Source organism: Canis lupus, chromosome 8 (assembly GCF_048164855.1).
Source record: "Canis lupus baileyi chromosome 8, mCanLup2.hap1, whole genome shotgun sequence".
Lineage (NCBI taxonomy): Eukaryota > Metazoa > Chordata > Mammalia > Carnivora > Canidae > Canis > Canis lupus.
The window spans coordinates 8,409,667-8,422,509 of record NC_132845.1 but is presented as its reverse complement, the minus strand read 5'-3'; the positions used below and the strand labels follow the sequence as shown (position 1 = coordinate 8,422,509).

The following is a 12,843-nucleotide window of genomic DNA, read 5'->3' as shown; positions in this document are numbered from 1 at the left end:
TCCCTCATTACTTGTTGATTCCATATTTATGAACTCACCCACTTTCTAAAATGTATTTGTTACTCCGGTGAATATTATTGGACCTTTTATGGTCAGTCATTCACAGACATGTTCAGAGTGATGAAAAGAGTCATCCAGGGAGCACACATTCCCAACTGAGATTGAACAGAGTTATGTTGTCTTCTTTTACTTTTCATACTATAAATTTTTTTCGCACGCTCTATTTAGTGCCGTATCTTTCACATTTTTGTGTGTGTTTTTTGGGGGGTGGGGGGGATGTGATTTTGCTGTTTAAAATGACCTACAAGGGGCAGCCCCGGTGGTGCAGCGGTTTAGCGCCGCCTGCAGCCCAGGGCGTGATCCTGGAGACCCTGGATCGGGTCCCACATCAGGCTCTCGGTATGATGCCTGCTTCTCCCTCTGCCTGTGTCTCTGCCTCTCTCTCTCTCTCTCTCTGACTCTATGAATAAATAAAATCTTAAAAAAAAAAAAAGACCTACAGGGCTACTGGCTGGCTCAGTCAGTAGAGCATATGACTCTTGATCTTGGAGTTGTGAATTCAAGCTGCATGTTGGGCACAGAGTTTACATAAAATGACCTCCAAGGGTAGTACTGGAAGTGCTGTCTGGTTTTCCCAAGTGCAGTAATGTGATGAATCTTATGGAGAAAATACATGTGTTAGATAAGCTTTATTCAAGTATGAAGTACATTACTGTTGGCAGTGAATTCAGTGTTAATGAATTAACAATATATATTAAATAAGGTGTCTTTAAACCAAAACACAGGTAAAACATGATTACGTATTGATTGGTTGATAAAAATGTGACCAGAGGCTTACAGGAACTTAACTCTTAAGTTAACTTAACTTACAGGAACTTAACTCTTAAGGAGAAATGGTTCAGTATTGGCTAATTCAGCATTTGTGGCAACTTTATAGAACATAACTACTGTGAATATCAAGAAGCAACTACTGTATAAGAGATTTGTTATGCCAGTTAAAGATATTTGAAATACTGAGACTAGCTGGGAACTCCTACTAATCTTCTCTATAGATTGCTTCTCCTTTTTTTTTTTTTTTTTAAAGACTTTATTTGAGAAAGAGCAAGATAGTCTGAGGGGGTGCAGAGGGAGAGGGAGAAGCAGACTCCCCGCTGAGCAGGGAGCCTGACGTGGGGCTCCGTCCCAGGACCCTGGGATCATGACCTGGGCTGAAGGTAAAATGTCCTGAGTCATCTTGAATCTTTACCTTGGTTTGTCTCATCTTGATAATTTTCTCTTGAGACTTACTAGTCCATTTTTCTTGATCTTTTTTTTTTTTTTTTTTTTGGTGGTTGTTGTTGTTGACCAAGACCATTGAGAATTCTTAGGACAGGTGGAGCATGGCTTTTAGAGAGGGTTATGTGATAATTTATCACCTGTGACTGGGTTTTAAAGAAACTGACATTAAATTGAACTGATATTAAGTTAAACATCCTTAAAGATAAAAATCATTGAATAAAACGAATGGGAATTTAGGTTATTCCTCTAAATTTAACTAATTGACAAACTTATAACCACTCTAAATACAGCATTGCAAAATTTGAATTTAAAATTATTATAATTGTGGTACACTTAGGTGGCTCAGTCAGTTAAACATCTACCTTCAGCTCAGGTCATGATCCCAGGGTCCTGGGATCAAGGCCTATGTCAGGCTCCCTGGTTAGTAGAGAGTCTGCTACTGCTTCTGCTCCTCCCCTCCACTTGAGCTCTCTCTGGCTCTCTCTTTCTCTCTCTCTCAAATAAATAAAATCTTTAAAAAAATTATTATAATAAATGCAAGACTTGTCTTTAATATTTTAAAGCAAGCACTTAATCATAATTATTTATGCACATTTCCAAAATGTTATATATAATCAGCTATGAAAGGTAGCTTTAGTGAGGAAAACTACAAGTTGGTAAAATGAAACATTTATAAAAGTTGAAGATAATAGGGGCAGCTGGGTAGCTTAGTTGGTTAGGCATCTGCCTTTGGCTTGGGGCATGATCCCAGGGTCCTGGGACTGAGCCGAGTCGGGCTCCCTGCTCAGCAGTCTGCTTCTCTTTTTCCCTCTGCCTCTCTCCCTGCTCATGTGTACTCACTTGTACTTTATCTCACTCACTCACTCACTCTCAAAGTCTTAAAAAAATGAAGATAATAGAGGGATCTTTACATCAGATATTTCACATAGGCCTTGCTGAATTATTAATACATACTTAGATTACAAATGTCCATTAAAGATGAATGATCTTGCAGAGATGAGACTGTGTCTTAATAATGGTAAGTGCATACTATATAACATGTGCGCAGTTAATGTATATTGAAATGAATCAGCCCTTCTGGTCTAAGGCTCATTGCCAAGCTTTCAATTCTAAGAATAACCAGGCTCCTTGGCACCTCAGAATGATATATAGATACTTTTCTCATCTCATTGCTTCTAAGTCATCAGTCAACAAAAGGAATTTTTTTTTTGACTCGTAAAATTAAAAAGTTCAGGTTGTTATTCTCTGGCTTCAGGCAGAATTAAATCAGAGTATTTCAATGATGTCTTTTTAGGGCTACTGTTACCTTCTGTTGCTTGGCCACTGAGATTTCAGCCTTAAATTTTGCTGAAATTTGGGTTTGGCTGTCTGCTCATTAGCCATAGACCAGATCTTATGGAGGAGCTTGATTGTTGCTGCTTATGTCATACACTATGGGTATGATGTGTGTACACGTAGGTGGCCTCAGCCGTGCTTAAATTAACTGCATCATCACAAATTTATTCCATCATTCTCAAGTTGCATCTAAAGGTGATACAGGGCAGCCCCGGTGGCTCAGCAGTTTAGTGCCGGGGTGGGATCCTGGAGACCTGGGATCGAGTCCCACGTTGGGCTCCCTGCATGGAGCCCGCTTCTCCCTCTGCCTGTGTCTCTGCCTCTCTCTCTCTCTATGTCTCTCAGGAATAAATAAATAAAATCTTAAAAAAAAATAAAGGTGATACAGTATGCATTGCTTTGTGTCTCTTTGGCGAAACAGTATGCTTGTAGGCTTTATACTGTGGCATGAACTTTCAGCTTGTTTATTTCATGGCTGTGTATATACAGACTATCTATTGATGAACATTTGGGTAGTCACAATCGGTACTGCTATGAACATCCTTGTACATGTCTTTAGATGTACCTATGCATGGATTTTTTTTCCACATGTGTATATATTTCTATTGAGTATATACCTTGGATTGAAATGGTTGGGTTGGACAGTATGTTTCTATTAAACTGTAGATATTGACAAATACTTTCCCAAGGTGGTTGTATTAATTTATAATAGTGTATCAGAGTTCTGGTTGTTCACATTCTTGTCAATACTTGGTTTTATTTTTATTTTTTTTTAAAGATTTTATTCATTTATTCATGAGAGACACAGAGAAAGAGAGAGGCAGAGACGCAGGCTAGGGAGAAGCAGGCTCCATGCAGGGAGCCCAATGTGGGACTCGATCCCGGGACTCCAGGATCACGCCCTGGGCCAAAGGCAGGCGCTAAACCACTGAGCCACCCAGGGATCCCCTGGTCTTATCTTTTTTTAAAAAAGTCTTAGTCACTTTGATTTTGATTTCTGTTTCCTTCCCTGATGAGCAATAAAAGAGAGCATCATTTCATGTGTTTTTTTTTAAAATATTTATTTATTTATTTATGATAGACATAGAGAGAGAGAGAGAGAGAGAGGCAGAGACACAAGAGGAGGGAGAAGCAGGCTCCATGCTGGGAGCCCGATGTGGGACTCGATCCCGGGACTCCAGGATCGCGCCCTGGGCCAAAGGCAGGCGCTAAACCGCTGAGCCACCCAGGGATCCCCGCATTATTTCATGTTGATTGGCTAATTTAATCTTTTTTTGTGTGTGAAGTGTGTCTGGTCATTACCATTTAAAAAATACTAAGTTGTCTAGTTCTTACTGGTATATAAGAATTTTTAGAATATATTTTGGTCATGAGTCCTTTCTTTGATCAGAATATGCATTGCAAATATTTTTTTATCATTCCAGGTTACCTTCATATTCTCTTAATGGTGTTGCTGAACAAGGTTCTAAATTTTAATATCCAGTTGATCCATTTTTTTTTCGAGTAATGTTTGTGAATGGTTTAAGAAAATTTTTGCCTACTCCAAAATTATGAAGATGTTCTCTTGTCTCTAAAAAGTAATTCTTTACACTTCACATTTAGATCCTTTGCCTATGTAAGTTGATTTTTTGGTGTGTGACATGAGGTAATAGTCAAAACATTTTATTCCATATGGATATCCAGTTGACTCAGTATAATCTATTAAAGAAACCTTTCTTTTCCCACTGTACTGTATTTTAGCTTTGTCTTAAATCAAATTACTGTATTTGTTCATACTTCTGTTGGTTAAAAAAGAATGGACTTGTTCCTTTTAAACATTAAAAAATATTGTGATGACTAAAACTCAAAGGTAATTTTCTAATTTTGATCTTTAAAATGCTTTGCTTACATTGTATCCATATTATTTAATAACTATTTAAATGACTTGCTTTTCTTAAGTTTTCTAGGAGATAAGTCAAAAATAAATACAATGATGAGTACTTTCAGTATCAGACTTTTTGCACTGCCTTGGGTTTAGGCCTCACACCTCTCCATAGATGAATATCCTTTTCCTCTAAATGAATACAGAGAGGGAATGACTTCGTAGGAGAGATTGAATGATTTACAAAGAAATATTAAACTCTGTGTTAGATGTCATTCGTTCAACAAGAAACATACTACAGAAAACAATTAATAGACCTGTCAAAATATCTTCTGCTTTTGATCAGTAGTGGGCTATTCTCACAGATTTTGTATAAGTATTATAAAGTTGTTATGGATATCTTCTTTTTTTTGTTTGTTATGGATATTTTCAGGTAAATCTTTATCTTCTGGAAAACATGACTGTTGACTGCTATTCGAAGTATTAGCTTAAGATCATGTTACCTGTTTTTTTAGACATAACCCTGTTTTCTCCTGGAAAAAGTTTTTTATTCACAGTTTTGTAGAATTATTATCATAATGCAGAGAGCTACAGTCTCATGGATTGAATCCTAGTTTAGGCAGTAAGATCTAGGTTCAAGTTCTGACTCCATTAATTGTGTGATCATATGTATTCCTTGAATTTGTTGTCATATATAGAAATGAAGATGATGCCTAGCCTGTCTATCTTTGAGGTTTTTATGAAGGTATAATGAGAAAGTTCACAGAGTATCAATAAAGTGGTTTAGACTCTATGTCCTGCCACTTAGCTTTGTGATGTTTGGTATTTAACTTTTTTAAGCCTCAGTTTTCTTGTCTGTAAAATGGGAATGATAATAGTACCTACCTCCATAGGATTTTGAGAGTTCTTAGGATTTATTTTGGGGGTGGGGGTGGGAGAGGGAGGGAGAAAGCAGTTTCTTTGGTGAGCATGGAGCCCAATTCAAGACTCAATCCCAGGACCTTGAGATCATGACCTGAGCCGAAATCAAGAGTCTGATGTTTAATCAGGCATCCCAGGATTTTGAGAGTTTTAAGTGAGATAATGCAAATAAAGTATAGTGCCTGGCAAAATGGACATAATTAATGTTAACATTCATAATTCTATACATCTGTTGATGATGCACTATATATTAGGGATACTTTGTATAAATTATTTAATTCTCAGGACAAGTTGGAACACTTTTTCCCCCATTTCACAGAAGAGGACTGAGATTCAGAGGTTATTCACTCAAGGTCACATAATTATTAAGTTTAGTTTGGATGAAAATGTAAAACTTGTTTTTTCCCCCAGTATACTCAGATGTGTTTCACATATATGCTATAGGTATGTCAACACTATAGACAGACAAATCACCTTTGATTCGTGTTTGCAGAATTTTTCCAAGACTGTTTTGTAGATATCCACTGTTTTCAAATATCTTCTATTCCAGTCTTCCTAGGTTTCTTTAATTTACTCAATAGGCCAGAACTTCTACTACAGAAATAAACATGCTTTGTGGATATATAATTAAGAACAGTTAATGGTTTGTTTACAAACCACTAGACTCTTGAGTGGCTCAGTTAGCTATTACAGAGTGACTTTAGATTTCACCTCTCGAAAGGGAAAAGTACTCTGAATTTATTCTTTATTTGTAAGAAGCTTTTCAAGGTGAAGTGCAAAACTCTAATGACTTTATAGCCAAGGGAAAAAGATCAGAAGATCCAGAAATGAACAAGTACCTCGCTTAAGTATTACTTTTTTTTTTTTTTTAAAGATTTTATTTATTTATTCATTCATGATAGACAGAGAGAGAGAGGAGGCAGAGACATAGAGGGAGAAGCAGGCTCCGTGCCGGGAGCCCGATGCGGGACTCGATCCCGGGACTCCAGGATCACACCCTGGGCCAAAGGCAGGCGCTAAACCGCTGAGCCACCCAGGGATTCCCCCTCGCTTAAGTATTTCTGAGTGAAGCTTTGTTTTGTTTTAAGATTTTACTTATTAGAGAGAATGAGAGAGCATGAGCAGGGGAAGGGGCAGAAGGAGAAGCAGGCCCCCAAACCCCCATTGAGGGAGTACTCTGTGATCATGACCTGAGCCACCCAGGTGTCCCTGGGTGAAATTTCTTGACGCTGAGTCTGGGCAAATAAGAAATAGTCTTTATATTCAAAGGAAATTTGGAGATCTATTTTGAGGTTTTCTTTTCTTTTTTTTTTTTTTCTTTTTTTTTAAAATGAAGTCCATTTGAATTTGGAAAAATTAGTAGAGACCTTTAAAGTGTTCTTAGTCAAAATAACTCTTATATGATCTCCTTTCATAGTTCACTTTATTGTAAAATGGGCACCATTGAAATGAACTCTCTCTCTTATTGCTATATATTTATTTAAAATCCATTTTTAAAAGACCGTTTTCATGGAAACATTTGGGGCCAAAAGATTTTCTATTGACAGTTCATCTGTGAAGTTTAATTTATAAGTCAATGGGAAAATAAGATAGCATTTATGAATTTTATCAACCCTTTGGAATTTATCTTCTATATGGAGTTAGACATATATGAAAAATAATTTATATGTTTATAGTTTATAATACTGTCTTTCAAACTTGAATGCTTCTAACTTTATTGTATTTGTTGTATCTGGATATAATCCATATAATTCTTTAGACTTCTCTTTGACTTAACTTTTGCCTAGCCTCAATTAAAATATTTAATAAAATCATTGATGTCTTGCCTTTTTTCCTAATATTCCTTAAAATAAACAGTACCTTAATAAAATAAAAGTTTTTTTTTAACTGCCTGAAATTACTAGCATAGGAATAAATAATATATTTTGAGAAGTGTGGAATAAACTGAATTATCACATATAAATCAGCATATGACACTGAGATTCATAGGGGAAAAAAGTGGGAAATACTCTCATGGTTAATGAGTCTGTAGCTTATAGGAAAATTGTTTCTGATTGGGTTTTTATTTTTACTTATTTAAAAAACTTTTCTGAGTGGGTCTTTAGAATTCCTGTTTTTCTCCTTGGATTCACTTGTTTTTATATTTTTACTTTATTTAGTACTCTTTTAATCTAATATAAATAGGATCATTGATTAATATTTAGAAATGGATAATTCTTTTTAATATTTACCTTTTATATGATATAATATCAATGTAATTACAGCCTCAGTGATTCCAAGTTATTGTATTTAATTAACAAAAATTTAAAAAATTTATAGACCAGTACAGTATAATTTCCAGAAAATCTTTTGGGATCAATGTGGGGTGACCAACTTTTAATTTTGTTAAAAAATGACATTAGATAATTTACAGAAGAGTCCTTTCACACCAAAAAGGTAGAGTGGCATAGATTCAGAATAAAGGAATTCTTTAAATTGAGTAGATCTGGCTTTAATAGAAAATGAGGTATGTTTTCTCTATTTTACTCATTTCATTGAAGAGAAGTTTTTGGTACTTAGGGACACAAACATAGAGTTTGATTCTTTGTTACTCTTTTCAGGTTTTTGTCTTATCTCTCTGATGGTTTGTAAGTTTCTTAAATTATCTCTTCTTTTATACCCGGACACATGGACATTGTTGCCTTCTGAGCTTTTGTCTGAAAACCTCTCCTATTTTTACCTGCCTTTGTTGACTTATGTTTCTTTCACAACTTCAGATGTGATTTATAAATTGTGCTTCTGTGGACTTTTCACGTTCTGAGAAAGCTTAAGGTTTTGTTTTCCTTCTAGAAAGAATACAGTCTTTGGCTGATGATTTTTATTCCCTTAGATTATTTTTGAACAAATATTAGAGCATTTACAAATCTGCTAAATTCTGTCAGAGAAAGCAAATTTAAATTCCTTACCCTTGTGCTGTGACATCATTAAAATCACATCCTGTCCAGCCCCCCTCCCCCCATATGATGAATGATTGAGTAATGCATATGGGTAGGTGTAGATTGGATGATTAGAGGAAATGGGAATTTAAAAGGTTACTCCTAGGGTTTCAGTTGGGTCAGTATATTTTGTAGTGTCATTCACTGAGTAAGTAATTCTGATGGAGGAACCAGGTATTGGTATTGGGGCTGGGAGAAAGATGATGAAGTCAGTTTTGAACAAGTAGAATTTGAGGTTTTTGTAGAGTCTAGCGGGCAGTTGGATATATGGAACTGAACCTCTGAAGGGAAATGCAGAAGCTGCCGTACAAATTTAAGAGTTATCAGCATTAATGAAGTTACTATGGAAGGATGAAAGAAGGCAGTAACAAAAGAGGGACTGGGACAACATTTTCAGGAGTACTCCCTGAGCAGAGGAATAACAGTTTAAGATTCTTTGACTTTTTCTTGACGCTGCACATCTATTGTATTAAAGAATTCTGTTGGACCTGCCTTCAAAAGCTGTATTGAAGTAGATAAATTCTTAACACTTTGACTGATAACTGCACCATTATTCCTCTAATAGCAGTAATAGTCTCCCAAACCATCCTCTATGTTTCTACTCTTGCTGTCTATAGTTTGTTCTGACATAGCTCTTCAAACGATCCTTTTAAATAAAAGTCAGATCATGTTCCTCCCTTGATCAAAATTCTCCAGTGGCTTTCATCTTATTCAGAATAAAATTCAAAGTTCTTAACTGTGGCCTACCAGGCCCTACTACCTACATGATTGGTATTTAAATGTTAGGTCATTAGACAATTCTTTCCTGACCACTCCACATCATTTTTCACTGTCTTACCTTGCTTTTTTTTTTGCCTTTTTTTTTTTTTTTTTTTTTTGTAGTTTTGTCACCTGAAACAATTTATCTGTTGACCTGTTGATACAAAATATAAACTGTGAAAGCTGGTACTCTCCTTTACATCCCCAGTGTCCAGAACTAGGACTACAGTTGGTCTCAATGTTTGTTGAATGAATGAAAATTAGTGACAGCATTTGATGTTGTCACTTTTCTACTTAAACTTTGATTTATTCTTTTATTCCCTTTGATCACATTTATTGTTATACTCCTGGTCCGTTTCCATTATGCTCTTAAGTTCACATTCACTCAGCAGCCAGGATGATCTTTTAAAAATGTACATCAGATTATGTCAGTCCCCTCTTTAAAAATTTTCAATAGGGTAAATAATCCAAATTAAATTAAAAATAAAATTTAAAAAGTAAAAAAAAAAAAAAAAAGGATCAAATCTCTACTATGGCTTCCAAAGCCCTTCACAGTCTAGTGCTGTCTGCTTTAAAGCTTATTTCATGATGCTTACTAGCCAACTAGGGTCCAGCCTCATTGGCCTCATTCTAATTCCTCTGATATGCCTAGTCTTTTTCTATTTCAGTGCTGCTATAGGTGCAGTTCCCCTTTCCTCAAACCTTTTTCCCCCTTTCTTGACTTAGCCTCCATATTTACTCTGTTTGAATAATGTCCCAATAATAATGTTAAATGAAAGTTTTTTGGGTACCAGAGAAATGGAGAATAAGAGAGGCCTTCCTTGCTGTAAAATAGTTTGGGTGAATGAAACAGAACAAAGTAGATGGGTGTAACAAACTGTAATTTTTAATCTAGGGGGATAGTTCAAAGGGGGGTAGACAAGCTTTCTATTCTATCAATTTACTTGCTTTTAACTAGAGTAGTTTTACTTTGTTCTTTTTCTCTAGCATATAACTTAAGAGTTCTTGCCTTAAAAAACTTTGGATAGTGGGATGCCTGGGTGGCTCAAGGCGTGATCCTGGAGTTCTGGGATCGAGTCTCACATCGAGTTCCCTGTGAGGAGCCTGCTTCTCCCCCTGCCTATGTCTCTGCCTCTCTCTCTGTGTCTCTCATGAATAAATAAATAAAATCTTAAAAAAAAAAAACTTTGGAAAATATCCCATATGTTCAGTGGTATGAGCTTTGTACAGGGTTCCCTGAGAACACATAGCTTCTTGAAGGGAGGAGTTGGTTGCATTTGATCTGTGACTTGAAGGACCAGATAAATGTTAATTGAACAAAAAGGAAGATAAAAAGATGCTTGAGGTAGAGGTAGTAGTTTTAATCCTTTGCTGTTCATCAAGATAATCCTTGGAACTCTTTTTTTTTTTTTTTTTTTTTTAAGATTTTATTTATTTATGAGAGACACAGGCAGAGGGAGAAGCAGGCTCCATGCAGGGAGCCCAACGTGGGACTCGATCCCGGGACTCCAGGATCACACCCTGGGCCGAAGGCAGGCGCCAAACCACTGAGCCACCCAGGGATCCCCCCATCCTTGGAATTCTTAAAAAAGTATATACCTCTTGGGATGTAACTGGCTTAGGTGGAGGAGCATGTGACTCTTGATCTTGGGGTCTTGAACCTCATGGTGGGTGTAGAGACTACTTAAAAATAAACTTTAAAAATATATACCTTTAAGCTTTGTAGTAATTTTTCAAGCTGTACATTTATAATTTGTGCCCTTCCTCTGTGTGTGTATGGTATTTCAATAGAAAAGTTAAAAATAGTAAAAATAAACTTTTTAAAAATTACCAAAAAATAGATTATAACTGGACTGAATTTCAGACCTACAGAATCAGAAACTCCTTTTTTTTCTTAAGTGCCACAGATGATTTTGTTTCCTAACCATGGTTGGAAACCTTTGTGACCAGAGATTGCAACTTAGATCAGGTTGGCAATTAGGGAAGTTTTAGAGTAGAGTTAGGTAGGGATGGAATAATCCAGATACAATTTGCATCTCCATTAAGAAACTAAGATTTTAACCTGTGTTCCTGGAAAGGTGTTTTACTTTGGGGACTTATTTTGGAATAGCTTTATTGAAGAATAATTTGCTGCACAATAATTTAAAATAGGCAATTTGATATGTTTTCATACATGTATACACTGTACAGCTGTTACTACAGTCAAGGTAATAAACATAGCCATCACCACTCAAAGTTTCTTCATGCCCTTTTGTAATTTGTAATCTCTTCCTGTTGTTTCTCCTTTTCCTCCCTTACTGTACCCTGGCAACCACTGATCCATCAGTATAGATAGGGATATGGATTGTTATCAAATGTCTTTTCTGTATTTGCATAGAAGATCTCATGGTTTTCTTTTTCAGTCTGTTAATATAGAATGAATTATATTGACCCAACTTACATACATGTAAATCACTTTTACATTTTGGGAGTAAACATCATTTGGTGTTTATACAGGCATACCTTGGCGATATTGCTGATTTGGTTCCAGAACACTATAATAAAGCAAATATCTCAATAAAGCTAGTCAAGTGAGTTTTTTTTTGTTTCCTAGTGCATATAAAAGTTATATTTACATTAATATATTAATGTAATTAATTAATTAATTAAATGTGTAATTAATTAAATGTGCAAAAGCATGAAGTCTACAAAAACAATGTATGTATGTATCTTAATTTAAAAATGCACAATTGATACTTACCTGGCAGGGGAGATACCATGATCACGAAGGTGGTTTTCCCAGGGCGAGGCTTATCCATTGCACTCCGGATGTGCTGACCCCTGCGATTTCCCCAGATGTGGGAAACTCGACTGCATAATTTGTGGTAGTGAGGGACTGCATTTGTGCTTTCCCCTAAAAAAAAAAAAAAAAGCACAATTGTTGGGACGCCTGGGTGGCTCAGCAGTTGAGCGTCTGCCTTCGGCTCAGGTCATGATCCTGGGATCGAGTTCCGCATTGGGCTCCCTTTAGGGAGCTTGCTTCTCCCTCTGCCTGTGTCTCTGCTTCTGTCTGTGTCTATCATGAATAAATAAAATCTTTAAAAAAAAATGCATTATTGCTAAAAGCTGCCCATCACCTTGCTTTCACCAAGTTATAATCACTTATTACAGATCATAACAAATAGAATAATAATGAAAAAGTTTGAAATATTAGAATTACCAAAATATGACACAGAGACAGAAAGTGAGCAAATGCTGTTGGAAAAATGGCACCAATAGATTTGCTTGAGGCAGGGTTGCTATACACCTTCAATTTGTGAAGTAAAGTATAATTATATGAAATATGCCTTTATATTGTTGGAATCAGTTAAAAAGTTGTTTACAGGGATCCCTGGGTGGCGCAGCGGTTTGGCGCCTGCCTTTGGCCCAGGGCGCGATCCTGGAGACCCGGGATCGAATCCCACGTCGGGCTCCCAGTGCATGGAGCCTGCTTCTCCCTCTGCCTGTGTCTCTGCCTCTCTCTCTCTCTCTGTGACTATCATAAATAAATAAAAATTAAAAAAAAAAAATTAAAAAAAAAAAGTTGTTTACAATTTTGCATGTATGTTCATGAAGAATATGGGTTTGTAGTTTTGTTTTCATACAATATCTGTGTCTAGTTTTGGTATCAGAGTAATGCTGGCCTCATTGAATGAGTCGAGAAAGTATTGCTCTTCTGGTTTTCTTAAAGAGTTT

At 36.2% G+C, this 12,843-nt stretch overlaps 1 protein-coding gene and 1 non-coding gene across 8 annotated transcripts in view; both read left to right on the top strand.

Moving 5' to 3' along the window:
* Positions 1-12,843, top strand: part of ZZZ3 (zinc finger ZZ-type containing 3) — a 101,526-nt gene that overhangs the window by 17,333 nt on the left and 71,350 nt on the right. The window lies entirely within an intron of this gene.
* On the top strand, positions 11,862-12,025 carry LOC140639223 (U1 spliceosomal RNA). Its single transcript, XR_012036015.1, has one exon. It is a non-coding gene; the product is annotated as a U1 spliceosomal RNA (small nuclear RNA).